The sequence below is a fragment of the Mustela lutreola genome, chromosome 4, assembly GCF_030435805.1.
Source record: "Mustela lutreola isolate mMusLut2 chromosome 4, mMusLut2.pri, whole genome shotgun sequence".
Taxonomy (NCBI): domain Eukaryota; kingdom Metazoa; phylum Chordata; class Mammalia; order Carnivora; family Mustelidae; genus Mustela; species Mustela lutreola.
Genome location: NC_081293.1, coordinates 5,311,105 through 5,326,594, shown reverse-complemented (window position 1 = coordinate 5,326,594; position 15,490 = coordinate 5,311,105). Strand labels below are relative to the sequence as shown.

General features: G+C 49.1%; 1 non-coding gene across 1 annotated transcript; it reads left to right on the top strand.

Moving 5' to 3' along the window:
• Window positions 1–14,191: 14,191 nt before the first annotated feature.
• On the top strand, window positions 14,192–14,298 carry LOC131830916 (U6 spliceosomal RNA). The gene has a single exon (XR_009353448.1). It is a non-coding gene; the product is annotated as a U6 spliceosomal RNA (small nuclear RNA).
• The last annotated feature ends 1,192 nt before the right edge of the window (window positions 14,299–15,490 follow it).

The window sequence follows — 15,490 nt, the reverse complement described above, 5'->3', positions numbered from 1 at the left end:
GATCTAAGCATATACCCCAAACGATCGAACACAAGGACTCAGAGTCTCGCATCCAGGGTCCATAGCATGATTCACAATAGCCAAATGCTTGCAAGGGACAACTCAATGTCCTTTGACAGGTGAACAGATTAGCAAAATGTGGTCCATCCATACAACAGAATATTAGTCGGCCTTAAACAGGAATGAAATTCTGACACAGGCCACAACAAGGTTGGACCTTAAAAACATTGTGCTGAGTAACATATAAACCAGGCACAGGAGAATAAATATGAGACGATCCCACTTATACACTGTGCCCGAAACACGCAAAGGTACAGAGACGAAGAGTAGAACGGAGGAGCTCCCAGGAGCCGGGAGATTGAGAAAAGGAGGAGTGATTGTTCAGTGGGTGCAGAGTGTCAACGGGGGTGAGAATGCTCTGTCCAGGAGCAGTGGGCACAGGCCAGACAACACCGTGAACCTGATTAAAGCCTCTTAACTGGACCGGTCAGTTAAAGGAGTATTTTATGTTGTGTATACTTCACCATCATAATAAAAATTAGGACTCCTCTCAGGACTGTCACAGGAAGTTCTAGGCGGAGAGACTAGCGAAGACCTCGAGTTAACTGTTCACATTAATTTTAAAAAGAGAACAAAGGGCGCCTGGGTGGCTCAGTTGGTTGGGAGACTGCCTTCGGCTCAGGTCATGATCCCAGAGTCCTGGAATCGAGTCCCGCATCGGGCTCCCAGCTTCATGGGGAGTCTGCTTCTTCCTCTGACTTTCTCCCTTCTCATGCTCTCTCACTCTCTCTCTCAAATAAATAAAATCTTTTTAGAAATAAATAAATAAGTTAAAAAAATATAAAGAGAACAAAAACAATGGGCCTAAAAAATTATTTGCAAATAAAAATACAAAATGACTGCAGCTCAGCTACTCTAGGCTGTTCATTTGTGGATTTATTCACTCATGTAACAGCTATTCACCAAGGGCCCCCCACCTGGTGGCCTCCACTTGAGCTACGTAGACCTGCTCCCTCCCCGCCCGTGGCTGAGGCCAGAGACTGTGCCAGAGACGGCCGCCCTCCAGGCCCGCTTCAGAACCGAGTCCCTCTTTCTCCCAACTGCTGGGAGTTGGCAGGTGGTGGCTCTCAGCCGAGTCTCCAGGTATCACAAAGGCAGTCACCAGGCAAAGATGCTGCATCCCACCTGGGGACAGCCGCATCCAATGGCCAGTCTGTGATGAGTGATGGGGTGTGAAGGTCAAGCGGAGGGGGTCACCCAGCTCCAGCTCTCCATGTGGTAGACAGAGGCCGGTGTCACTGTCGGACCAGTCAGCGCCTTCCATTGCCAAATTCTGCTTCCTCTGCTGTGTCTCCCTCCACCATCTAAGAGGCTGATCTGAAGGATTCTGCCCAAAAAGTTCCTGCACACAAATCTCCTTCATAGGACCTGTTTCTCAGAACTCGCCTAAGACAGAGGGGAGGCCACGCAGGTTGGTAAACAAGGGGAAGACAAAACACCAATGAGCCTCCCTAAAAGGAGAGAGAAAAATGTCTTCCTGGCTGGTCGGGTTGGTCTTGTTGGGGGTGGGAGGGGTGGCAAGGGGAGGAAAATTTTATCTAAAAATGTGAAGGATGGAAAGGGCTTCTGGTGGCCCCAGGTGGGAAGGCATCTCACCGGGAGGGACACACTTGAGCGCAGATGAGAAGTCAGGGAAGGTGGGGTGTGTCCCAAAGATGGCGCGAGCCTGCTGTGGCCGGGCCAGGGTCTGTGGCCGCGCCCGTGTATGTGGCTGGCAGTAGAATGAGCCTCACTGACCTGTTCCTGACCTCACCTCGGTTCAGGCACAGAGGCCCCTCCCTGATGAATCATGAAGACCTTATCCTGCAAACAAGTCAAGGAGGGTGCTAGAACCAGAGGAAAAGGCGTGCCTGGGTGGCTCATTCAATCAAGCCTCTGCCTTCAGCTCAGGTCATGATCGTGGGGCCCTGGGACCAAGAGTCCCACTTTGGGCTCCCTGCTCAGTGGGGGAGTCTATTCCTCCCTCCCCCACAAAAAAAAAAAAAAAAGAAAGAAAGAAAAGGAAGGAAGGCAGGAAGTACACGCAGAGAGGAAGATCAGAAACTTGTGATAAAAGAGCTCAGAGAAATTATATGCACGGAATATGGGTATCTGAGAGGTGGGAAAAACTCCCTGATGAGATAAACTGTGAAAGGGACAGTAACATCGGATTCTAAACGCTTCCTCTCATCTGTTCCCAATGACCTGCAGGAAAAATGGCAGGTATTATTTCTAACACCTCTTTTTACAGATGATGATTCAGACAAAGACAGAAGGAGATTAAGCAATTTGTCTAAGGTCAATGATTTGTAGAATCCTATCCTTGCAGGGCTGTGGGGAGCCGAGCAGCATACTCAGCACCAACATTAGCAGAATTTACGAATGCATAGACTTCTGGAAGCTTTAAGGGTTCTTAAAAGTCCTCCATACCATTCATTAACAAATAAGAACAGTGAGATCTGGGGAGGGGGGGTCAACTAGCCCATCCAAGACCACGGAGCTCTTAGAATTAGACTGGATCTCAGTTCGCGGCAATCCTTAGGACGGAGTGGCGACGTTAAATTTTGCCAACAATAGAGTGGGATTTGGGGTTGAATCCTCCTTTAGCTTTAGACCAGCTTTATAAGCAGCCCACCAGAGAGTGCACTTGGCTAGTGACCGGTGAGCAGGAGCTCTAGAAATTATTACTTTTCTGTGCTCCACTGAGATCCAGAAAACTTTTAATGTATTCCACTCCTGAGCAAGACGACATCAAATTACAACTTCCACAATGTGATATCTTGTGGCTAAGGGCCCTTTCTCTAGCATGTGGACCTGCCGTGATCCCAGCTCACTCAGCTTCCAGCCTTAGGTCACCTTATTCTATTTAACCTGCCTGGACCCCAGCAGCACAGACAGCCCACGGTATCCCAGAGCCACCGTGTTGTCACGATCTGAGGCCTTTGCATATGCTCAGCATGACCTGGTCTCTGCCTCCCCCGTTATGCCAGGGAAATCTTACTTCTTCAAGACTGATTTTAGGGGAGCCTGGGTGGCTCAGTCGGTAAAGCATCTGCCTTCAGCTCAGGTGGTGATCCCACAGTCCTGGAATCGAGTCCCACATCGGGCCTCCTGCTCAGTGGAGAGTCGGCTTCTCCCTCCCCCTCGGCCTCTCCATCCCCCACTCACACTTGCCTGCTCTCTCTCTCTCTCCAAAGGATAAATAAAATCTTAAAAAAAAATTTTTTTTGCACTTATGTTTATAGCAGTGGATGAACTTTGAAGATACTATGCTAAGTAAAATAAGCCAGCCAGTAAAGACCAATAGCATGTGGTTCCACGTATATGAGATCCCCAAGGTCATCACATCCACAGAGACAGAAGGTGGAATGGTTGCCGTGGACTGGGGGCAGGGGAGAATGGTGAGTTAGTGTTTCATGGGTGCAGCATAGGAAGATCCACAGGCTCTGTGGACTGCTTCATTGTACAACAATGTGAATATATGTAACGATACTGACCTGTACACTCAAAAATGCCTAAAATGGTAATTTTCATGGCAAGTGTATTTTAACCACAATTAAAAAAAAAAAAAAAAAAGCCCATGCTCTTGCAGAGTCTTCCTTGAGCCCCCACATGGGTGATTCACTCCCACCCAGATCTATAAGGTCTTCTGGACACACTTCCACTGATGCAGGGGAACGGTCACCACATCATTACTTACTGAGGTGTTTCCTTCAGTAAATGAGGGACCTTTTAAGAAAAGGATGGCCGGATTCCTTTGGTCTCTGTAGCCATGGCCCCTAAGCGGTTGCGCCCATGACCAGGGCTCAGCCGGTATTTGCTGATCAATTAGGACCCTAAGTAGGATGTTACCATGACATGTCAAGCCTGCCTAGCTCTTTGATATGACCACAGGTCCGCAGAGATTCAACCTGATGCCAGTACAACTGACAAGTCATTTATGAAGAATTGGCCTGACAGATTGAACACTTTCCCCTTGAAAAATGGAGATGAATAAGAAAATATTGAGCATCCCGAAGCAATTGGATGATTTACAGAGACATTAACGAGAGCAGAGCCCTGCCCAGCTCAACTTTGCATTGTTGGCATCCAATGCACCTCCCCAGCCCTCCTCCCCTTATCGGGATCTGCAATCCACAAGCCTATAAATATTGCAGGAGCATATGACCGGGGGTGTCAGGGATGTCAGCCACGGTGATAAAAGTGTCTACTGAAGAAGCTTGAAGGTGCATCTAGGTGAAGGATGGACTGGAGGCAGGCCATGGCTAATGTTAATTACGGGGCTGGGTTGGGGATCCAGGCACAAAGGCAGCTGTGGAGGAAGGAGGGGGCTGGGCCACGGGCCCTCCCTGGGTCGTTCTTCTACCTCCTGAGCGGTTTGCTGCACTTAGTGCTTATGCTTTGGGCCCCATATTGAGCTGTACTTGGGTCTCAACCCACGTCTGCAGGTTTTCATAGTTCCCCCGTCCTTATGCTGCCTCCCCTGCCCCCACAGTCAGCCCTGGCCTTGGTAGGGATGTAAAGAGGAACCAGCTGTCTGGGGCAGGTGCCCTCAGATGGGTGAAGGGTAAACCCCAAGATTTGGGAGGAGAGAGGTCATCAGTGGGAACTGGGTAAAGGGATGGGAGCTGATTGAAAACGTGTCTCAGGGCCAAGGTCACCCAGATGGTCCGGAACGATTCATGCAAGACTGTGACAGGGGTCCGAAAGCAAAGAGCAATGCCTGCACACAACTGATTGGCTTCGTCGACAGCAACAACAGTGATAACGTCCATCGGCTCCGTGGTGAGCCCCGGGCGATGCAGTTTTCAATGGACTCTCTCCTTTGGTCCTGCGGTAACTCCCTACAGTGTGTTCCATTATCTCCACTCTCCTGTTAAGGAAATGGAGGCGCTGAGCGGTCAGGAAACCTGCTTGAGGACCTGTGTGATGCCTGGGTAGGGACAAACACGGGGAGGCCGGTCCGCACCATCATACTTAAAGATAAAGAGCTGAGACCCCGGCGCTGGGTCGCTGTGAAAACACAGGTTGAAGACCTGCCAGTGATCGCAGGCAGATGGTCAGAAGCTGGGACTAAACTGCCATCCAGGTGCCAAGCGTTCATATTAATCAGAGGGTAGGTTGGTATTTCAATAATAGAGCTATAGAGAAAGTGGCCACAGAGACGGCCCCTACCCCGAGACAGTGCGTTCCAGGCCATGAGGCCACCTGTCTCCCAGAGAATGCCCCAGTGGCAGGGAGCAGCTGTGCCAGCAGGGAAGGCGGGCTTCCGCCCCTGGGGTTCACCCACACTCACTCCAGCAAGACCTTGGCTGCATGTAGGGGGTGTCCCGATCTGGCGATTCGTGGACATCCATATCTTCAGAGAAAAGGAGTAGGCAGCTCCTCGGCAAGGATCCTCCACCTGCCCCTTCTTCAGAATCTGTAATGAAATCTGCCTGAAATTGCAGACTTAATTTTTAATGATCCCTTGGTAGAACGTGCCGTGGGAAAGAAAGATGGCGCACGTTCCCCAGCAGGCAGTGGGAGAACGCCGTTCACTCCGATCATTTTCGCCCTGGAGATGTGCCACGTGAGAGGAGCCCATACCACACTCGGCACGTTTGTTGTTGGGCTTCCTCGGGCCACGCGCTATGCCGGGTCCTGGGGCTCCAGCCTCGAGAAAGACATGGGTTCAGCCTGCAAGGGGCGCACCTTTGCAGGGGCCATGACGGGTCTGTCTGCTGCAACGTTGCAGGAAGCCCTGCGTCGGGAGGTGATGGGGTTGCCTGTGGAGCACAGTGGAGAGGGGCCCTTTGGTTTGGATGCACCTGGAAGCCAACCTTGAGGCCAGAACTGGAATGCCAGGAGCTGCTTGGGAAGTGCCAAGTCCGCTGGCAGGGGAGTGGGGAATGAGACAGGGAGAAAAGTACCAGGGGTCCTGCCTTCTTGAGCCAGCTTCCCCGTGGGAGGAAGGTGCTTCATCCTGCCAGGGAAACCGAGAGCCAGTGTGGAATGCCTGCCTCTGGGCCATCCCAGTGAGGACAAGGCAGCTGGGGCATTTAGGTGTCAACTCCCAGCATTCATCTACTAAATATGCTCCCCAGGGCTTTAATTCTCTGGCCCTTCTGACCTGCGCACAGGTGATAGACAGTTCGATGGGCAAACAGAATCCTCAGGAGCTGTGAGGGAAGAGCTTGTGCTGGTTGCTGGTGCTGGGACTCCAGCTAGTCTTCCCTGGCGCAGTAAAGGCGGAGGGGACATGGCCAAGATGCTCACTATGTCCATCCCAGGGTCACACCCCTCCCAGTGGTTGTTTTTAAGGGGCTGATCTTGTCTTTTAAACTAAAACATAAACCTGTCCAAAGACAAAGGCCACTGCCCTGCCTTTTGACATCCAGTCTTACACAATATTGCCACATGTTCAGCCAACACCCTGTGCCCTGCAACAGACCAGGAGTGTGGAATTCATAATTCCTCCAAGGACTCTGCTATGTGGTCATCAGCTGTTTTACAGAGAAGGAGACAGTCCAGGCTGCTGCCTGTGGGCTGTGGGTGTTGTGCACAACACACCCATAGGATGCTATTCATGCGGACTTCTATATGAATGGAGCCATCAGAGTTGTGCAGTGTGGAGCCTGTGCAACATATTCAGAGGCCCTGTCTGAGAAAGGTTAAGCTACTTGCCAAGCATCCCACTATGAGGAACGGACATGGAGGAACCCTCACAGGTCTGCTCCAAAGCCCCAGCAACTAGTCCCTGCCTCTTCCCCTCCAAAACCCCGGGGGAAGGCAGTCATAAATGACTCACAACAGCATAGGGCTCCTAGAGAAAACCCATTAACTCTTTGAGTCCCTCCAGATGCCGCTGGGTCATCCAGCTTCATTCAGTGCTCTAGAATTGGAGCACATAAACAAGAAACTGGGCCCCACCAAAGGGTAGCATGCGTCATGATAGCAAAAAGAAAGAAAGAGAAGCAAGAAACTAGAGAAGGGGATGGGACAGAATTGGCAGAGTTCCTTAGAAGACAGTGAAGCAGCTTCAAGAGGCAAATGGATATAGGAAGACATGAGGGAGCTTTAGACTCAGGGACCCTGGCATTCCTGAAGAACTTGGAGCCCTGCCACTACGAGGGGATTCTGTCATCCGGCTGCCGGGGGTCATTTTTCCTGTGTGGCCAGCGCCGGGATGTGTGCGGTGGGCAGAGCCTTCACCCCATGTTGCCTATGAGGAACACTTTCCAGCTGAACACTGGGCTCCCTGGGAGGTGCACAGACCAACAGCTTCCTCCTTCTTGTAACCCACGGTGAACCACCCAAGTGAGCCACTTCTGTTCCCTCGTGAGCTGGGAGCTCAGTGGCTCTGGAAGGAGCTGGATCACCAGAAGTAACATGGAAACAAGTCATGGGGACCCTGCAGACAGAAATCTGCAAAAGAGCGTGTGCCCCGGCTGGGTGGTCTTGTACTGGAATCAGGTGACCTTCCTGGGATGCTTGAAACGTCTCCCTTCAACCATCCAATCCCACCACTGAGCCCATGGCCACGCCTCCTTCCTGCCCCCAACTCTGATCCTGGTGTCTAGAAGCCACATCCACTGACTGGGCGCAGGGTGGGGGTCTCCTCCCAATTCAGTGAGAGTCCCAGTGCTCTGGCCCCCAGCCCTGAGGTTACAGGAAGGGCTGGGCTCCCACACCCTTTCCCGGCTCCATCACTTTCTTCCCTCTCATCCTGCAAACCTGCCTTTGAAATAAATGTCTCTGCTCTCTCTCCCATTCCTGACCTCACCGCCAACAGACCTCACAACACCAGTTGTGGTACTGGTATCGAGGTCAGGCAGGAGATCCATCGCCGCGCAAATGGGCTCTCTTTTGTGTGCTCACCAGCTTCTCTGCTCCTTCCTGCTGAAGCACCACCTTCCTCCACCTTCTGGGAGCCCCTGTCCGAGCTTCCCTCCTGATCTTTCAGGTGCTCCTTCCCAGCTCCCTTTGCCACCTTCTCCTCCTTCTGAGCCTGACAGCATAGCCGGGTCTGCGCTGGGCCGCCTTCCTCTTTCTTCCCGCACATTCTCCCGGGTAACGCCATCTTGTCTCCAGGCTCTCCGTGCTGGGTGTTCGACATGCCTCTCTTCCACCCCCCATATCTCCTGCTCTCACCTCCTCCAGGAGTTCCAGATCCCTAGATCCCACTGCCTAATGGCATGGCACTCAGATGCCTAGGAATTATCTCAGACTTAACAGGGCAAGCAGAATCCTTGGTTTTCTTCCCTTACCCACAGCTGGTACCTTCCTGCATCCCCTCCAGCTCCATAACCCGCCCCACCCCACCCCCCAGATTTTCAAGCCAAACATCTGGGAATTCCCACGGGGGTCCCCTCTGTTCCTCATTCACTCACCACTTGCAGCCCATTACTGGGTCCTGCCATAGCCCCGCTACCAGGGCGAACCAGGACACCCTGATCCCCAGAGATCTTTAGCACCTTCCAGGGGGCTTTCTGCCTTGGACCCTCCTTAGTCTACTCACAGTAGAACAGCTGGCAAATTCTTAAAAAAATATTAGATCTGTCTACTCTCAGCCTAAACACGCAAGGCTGGCTGCCACGTTCAGAGTAAAACCCATCCCCGGATCTGCTCTGTTGTCCACTGTGCACACTTTGCCAGGCACACAGCTCTGCCTGTTCCTCAAACTCACCAAGCCCACCCTTCCGGCTAGCTCTTGGTTCTCCCCAGTCCCTCTCCTCTGAATGTGCACCCCCAGCTGGCACATCTAAAGGTCCTCCTGGTCTCTCTTACCTCCCCCTGTTGTAACTCCCCACAGAGCCCTTAACCCACCTGCTTGTTTTCTGGCTTATATGCGTTTGTTTATTGTCTGTCCCCCATCCCCCAACACAGTCAGGCCCATGCTAGGGGCTGTGACTGAGCGTTGTGGTTGTGAGAAGCACTTGCGCAGTTAAGATTGAACAGGTGTTTGAATTGATCGAAAGAGAGGGGAAGCAGGCTGCGCAGTTTCTTTCACAAATGGGCATCCCCAAGAGTCCACTGAGAGTTAAACCACCTACGAGACCAATGAGATCACTGCTCTTCTAATTGCCAAAGACCAAAAATAAATGAAAGTCAACCCCGCAAGTCCAGACAAGGACACCTCTTTCTAGGTCCTCCTCGAAATCAATCTCATCATTGCAATGAGCACATCTGACATTACGGTCAACCTGAGCTTGATGGCAAATCAATGACACCGGAAATGGCAGAGAAGACCCGGGCCCATTGTACCTTCCGCAGTCTCAGAACGTCAAGGAAGTGTTACTTCTCCTCTCACCCTTGACCCTGGGAGCTGGCCCCTCGGTGCTGTGCGGTGAGTAATAGCTTTATAATCGTGCTGTGGGCCAACTGCCTGGGTTTTCTTTCACTGGGATTTGGATCCTGATCTGTCATTTTTCTGTAATTACATGTCAGGATTATATTTCAGGAAGAAAGCTTCTTTGAAGCCAAAAGTATAGCTCTTAAGTTTAGATGTTTAAAAAAAAAAATGCACCAGCACAAGAAAGGCTTTGTGAACCTCTGTTGGATGATAACCTGGAAGCCAGAGTGGCCCACAGCTGGGCAAAGTCAAAACTTAATGCTATTACTATTCAAATGGGCAAAGTCTTTGGATGTTGTTTGTTAGAGGGAGGTATATGCAAAAAAGATCTTGAAGGTGGAAGGGGCCACATGACTGAAGAAAAGGCCAAGACGTCCAGCTTGACAAGAAATGTTCTAGGAAGAGGAAGCACGGACGGCAGAAGCGTGTCCTGGGCTGCCTCAAGATAGTAACTTGCGGTGCCCCCCACCTTGGGGAAAACCTGATTTATCACCATGAAGGATGGTGAACACCCACTCTTAGTCCAATTTCCAGAGCAGATCAGAACCTTAGGTCCAGGGCGTCCTTAAGGGGGGGTCAGTTAGGCCAAAGGAGAGAATGGGGGAGGGGTCCATGCTCCAGAAGGCTCCAGGTCATAGAGTGGTCATAGTGGCAGATTCTTCCATGGTGGCCCCAGTCTGGATCACATGGATGTGAAAAAGGGGGAGCATAATAAGAAGGATTAAGCTCTATTAAATGAAAATATGCAGGATTTGCACACCCGCCTCCCGCCCCAGCCAGCAGTAAGTTTTGCCTTTTGGCACATGTGACACTCTGGGATGCCATGTGACATATAGCTATAGACTTTCATCTTAAAATCTTTGTAGGGAGAAGGGATGGCTCCTGGGTGGTTCAGTTGGCTAAGTATTTGCCTTTGGCTCGGGTCATGATCTCAGTATCCTGGGATCAAGCCCCATGGTCTGGGCTCCCTGCCCCAAGGAAAGTCTGCTTCTCCCTCTGCCTCGGCCCTCCTCCCCGCTCATACTCTCTCTCTCTCTCTCAAATAAATAAATATATAAAATCTTCCCCCTAAAATCTTTTTTTTTACGTAGGCTCCATGTCCAGCATGGAGCCCAACACGGGGCTCGAACTCAGCACCTGAGATCAAGACCTGAGTCAAGATCGAGAGTTGGACATTTAACTGACTGAGCCACCCAGGCTCTCCTGATTTTAAGATCTCAGTGCATTTTATAATATGTGTCTTAAAGCCTGAGGAAAATAGCATGATTCATGTTGTATTAAGTTCTGATAAGCAACTTCTCAATATTACTGTGTTCTAGATGTTCATTCTATGACTTAAACTTGCGGGTTGAATGGAGTCACCCCACTTACCCACCCTGTGAATCGTGCCTAAGGATCCATCCAACAGCCGGAGATCTAGCTTTTTTGTGGTCTCTTATCTTATCTGCCATCTGTTCTACCAACACCTATCCTTCCTCCCTGCCTGGGCCCAGGCCCTCAGCGCTTCTCACCTGGCGGACTCACCCGCTTCACGGCCCAGACTCCTCATCTAAAGACGGGCATCTTCAGTCCAGCCTTCCCACTGTAGCCTCCGCCTCTGTTCCAAAGTACAAATCCAGGGCGCCTGTGGGGCTCAGTTGTTAAGCGTCTGCCTCTAGCTCACGTCCTGATCCCAGAGTCCTGGGATCCAGTCCCACGCTGGGCTCCTTTCTTAATGGGGAGTCTGCTTCTCCCTCTCCCTCTGCCCCCTACCCCCTGCCCATGCTTACTCTCTCTCTCTTTCTATCATATAAATAAAATATTTTAAAAAATAATAAAGTACAAATACAGGGGCACCTGGGGGGCTCAGTCAGTTGAGTGTCCTACTCTTCCTTTTGGCTCAGGTCATGATCTCAGGGTTGTGAGATCGAACCCCATGTCCGGCTCGGTGCTGGGCATGGAGTCTGCTTCAGATGCTCTCTCTGCCCCCCACGACCTTCTTCTCTAAAAAAATAAAGTAAAAACTCAGCACAGATCCCAGGAGCAGGCATCCGCTTGCAGCAGCATGGAGGGCGTGGGCTTCCCTCTGCAGGAGTGGCAGGCAGAATCTCCATCCTGGGGACCCGCAAATCCCCGACATCGCAGAGTTCCCGCTGCAATAGGGAAGATAAGCCAGAGATGTCACCGACGAAGCCGCTAACTGCGCCCACCACGTGTGGCAGCGGCACGAACCAGGCATGTCCTGGCAGAGCCCTCCATGCACCGGGCACCAGACATCAGTGACGCAGGTCCAGAAACTGACTCCAGGGATGATGAGACGTAGGAACACATTCCTGTGAGCAAAATTTCCATAAAGCGAATGTATAGATCAGAACAACCTAAGAAATAAAATGCTTAGCAGCCCGTAACTCACATCTACAGATCTGTGTATGCTCCCTCTGAAGGGAGCCCTGCAAAGGCAGTCACACCGCCAAATGAGGTGCACTGGGGACACAGAGTCCAGCAAAGGCTGCTGGTTTGATGAGTCTAAGCCCAAAGCCAGGGGACTCTGCCAGCCAATGCCCTTGTCTCCACTGTAAGGTGGGGCCGCACTCAGCAGAAACTTGCATTTGTGGGCACCTGGGTGGCTCAGTCAGTTAAATCTCCGACTCTTGATTTTGGCTCAGGTCGTGATCTCAGGGGTCGTGAGATGGAGCTCTGTGCCGAGCATGCAGCCTGCTTGGAATTTCTCTTTCCCTCTCCCTTCTCCCCTCCCCCTCCTTGCTTGTGCATCTTCTCTCTCCCTCTCTCTCTCTAAAAAAGAAAGGAGAAAAGAAAGTTGCATTTGAATGGACCCTTTTTTTTTTTTTTTTTTTTTTTTTTTTGCTTTCTGCCTGCCCATCTTCTGGCCCCTCTTCCTCAGAATGGACATAAGGGATCAGGTTTAAGACTTTTGGAAATAATACCAAAATTAGTTGATGTCATAGTTTGGAGCTCCCGAAAGCAGATACCATGACAAAGACTTGAATGAAGATAGTTTTTTGGATGGTGATCCCAGGAAGCACAAGGGAGGACATGAGAAAAATGAACCAAGGAAGGGAGAAAAGTCAGTGCCCGTTCATTAGCGCCACAGTGCTCCGTTCTCCACCAGGGGCTGTCAGATACGTGGGAAGAAAGCTCAGTAGAGCATATTCCCACCGATTCGTTCTCCATTGTTTATTTACTACCCAGCACACCTCCAGGCATGCCTTAAGTGTCAAAGAAAGCCTTCAAGCAGAGAGGACGAGAGAGAAAGCGGAGTCTACGGTGGGGAGATGCCAGGGTGCTGAGAATTATCTGCAGGTGCCCATGAGCTCAGGGGTGTCCGCACGGACTGTGCTGTAGCTGAGAAGTCCCAGAGCCCTCTAGCCACACAGTCACACTCAGATAACTTGCTCCACAAATGACTGTCCTATACTCAATTCTTTTTTAGTCCCCTTGAGGAACAGTCTCCCAGTGACCTCTGTTCAAGCCCCTGCCCTGGGCTCGTGGTCCCGGAACATTCAGCCCAGGAATTCAAGCCCAAGAATAGGAAAGATACTCCATGAAAAAGACTGTTCTTTTTTCCCCAATGTTTTCATTTACCATGAACTATAAATGATTCACAATCTGATTTTCCCCACTTGCCACAGATTATGAATTTTCAGTTCATTTTAGAGATTAATTTTTTGGGGCACCTAGGTGGCTCAGTTGGTTAAGTGTCTGCCTTCGTGTCTCGAGTCATGATCCCGGGGTCCTGGGATGGAGGCTCATATCAGGCTCCCTGCCCAGCAGGGAGTCTGCCTCTCCCTCTGCCCCTTCCACTCTCTCTCTCCCTCTCTCTGTCAATTAAAATAATAGGAAATCTTTAAAAAAAATAAAGATTAATTTTTCAACCTAAACCAGCCCTTAATAAGGTAGCGATATTTAAAATCATCTTTCAGTTCATTTCTATTTTAATATAGAGATCAACAGACCGATGTAAGATTTAAGATGTTGTCTTTTTACTCAATTAATATCTTAGAATTAAATATTTATTATTGATATTAAGGAAAACTAAAAAAAAATTAATTGTGCCTAAATTACAATCAAGTCAAAATTTTCCAAATGAAGATACAATACTCAAACAAACACTTCACACTCCCTTTGGCTCATGATGTAATTACAGAGACAGTCAACCTGCTATTTATCTACAGTATTTATTGAACCACATTACAAACCATTAATTTTTAGAGAAAATTCAGTTGCCAAACACTCTTGGCTTACGCCTGACCATCTAGCGTATAATCTTTGTTTTTCCTCCAACTGTGAGAGCACATGGCAGTGACACAATTTCTGGGATCTTCCACTTGTAGCTGAAGTACTGTGATGAAAGAAGTGGACCATGATTCAAAGCCATCAGAAAGCAAAGGGACAGGGGAATTTCAAGAACAGCATTTGAAACCCGGAGAGGTTTTGCCCCTCCCAACAGCGAGCGACTGCAAAGGTCCTTGGGGGGAAGAAGGTCAGAAGAGGCTGTAGAGGCTCAGGCTCTTTGAAAGCTCCAAATGGCCCTGCCAGGATTGGCTTCTAAAACAGGACACACACAGAGGAAAAACCTCAGAAAATGAATCAAAATTGTCCAGGGCAGGAGCAATAGAGACATAGGTAAGAGAAGACCCAGACCACAGTGGGGAAGGTGACGGGCCCAGGAAAGTTTTCCCAGAAAGCAAGGCGCCGTAGGTTTGAACAATACACAAAACAACAGAGAGGGGAGTTCTGGGAGTTAGAAAAGCTCTTCTGAATGCTGCTTTGATTGGAAAGTTCAGAAGAACTAATTCCACTTAAAAACAAATGACAGACTTGCTCATTTTAGCAGCACATATACTAAAATTGGAATGATACAGAGAAGATTAGCATGGCCCCTGCGCAAGGAAGACACACAAATCTGCGAAGCATTCCATATTAAAAAAAAAAAAAAGTGTAACAGAAAATTTCGAGGTCAAACCCCATATGAAATGACTATAAGAGAGTAAGAAGCAGAATAAACATCCGTACAGATCATCAAAGCATGCCAGAAAGATGTGGCAACAGAACAGATCAGAATTAACCTATTATCTCAAAATAAGCTAAAATGATACAACATATGGGTAAACAACATTTAGGAAAACTCAGAAATGAGGTAACAGAACTCAAAACAATTTAAAGTCAAAGAAAGTTTGTATCAAAATGAAGTCTAGGGGGCTGCCTAGGTGGCTCAGTGGGTTAAAGCCTCTGCCTTAGACTCAGGTCATGATCCCAGGGTCCTGGGACCCAGCCCCACATCTGGCTCTCTGCTCAGTGGGGAGCCTGCCCCCCCTCACCTGCCTGTCTGCCTACTTGTGATCTCTGTCTGTCAAATAAATAAGTAAAATCTTTTTTAAAAAATGAAGTCTAAATTAGAAGAAACACAGTAGTGAATAGACAAAAATCATGCCTGAGAAGAAATAGCTGATTGAAAAAAGAAGAATTTTAAATCAGATAGAAACTAAAAAGTGACACCTCGGTGGTTGAGTTGGTTGGGTGTTCAGCTCTTGATTTTGGCTGAGGTCATGATCATGAGGTTGTGAGACAGAACCCCACCTTGGGCTCTGCACTTAGCCTGGAGTCTGCTGGAGATTCTTCCTATCCCTCTGCCCCTCCCCAGCTCACCCTCATGCTCTCACTCTCTTTTTAGAGTAATGAATAAATAAATATTTTTTAAAAGAAAATTTTAAGAAGTTTTGAGAAAAAAATAACAAGTCTTGAAAATAGGCAAAGAAGATTAAACACATTGCTAGTAGGAGTCTATTAAGAAGATAATAGAGGCAAGGGAATAAAAATATTAAAAACATAACTCAAGAAAAATTCCCAGAAATTAAAAAAGACTATGGGAGTCCATATTGAAAAAGCATAACACACACCTGAGACTACTGAGTTAGAATAACTAACACCAAGATACTGTTTAGTAAAATTACTGAGTTTGAAAAATAAAAACCCAAAACCCCACTTTGGGCTTTTAGAAAAAAGGACCTGGAACTGGTAAGGAAAAGGAAATAAGATCACCTTCAGACTTTTTCACTGGAATTCTTCCTGCCAGAAGAAAATGGAGCTCATATTTAAGAAACTCAAGGTACTGTAAGT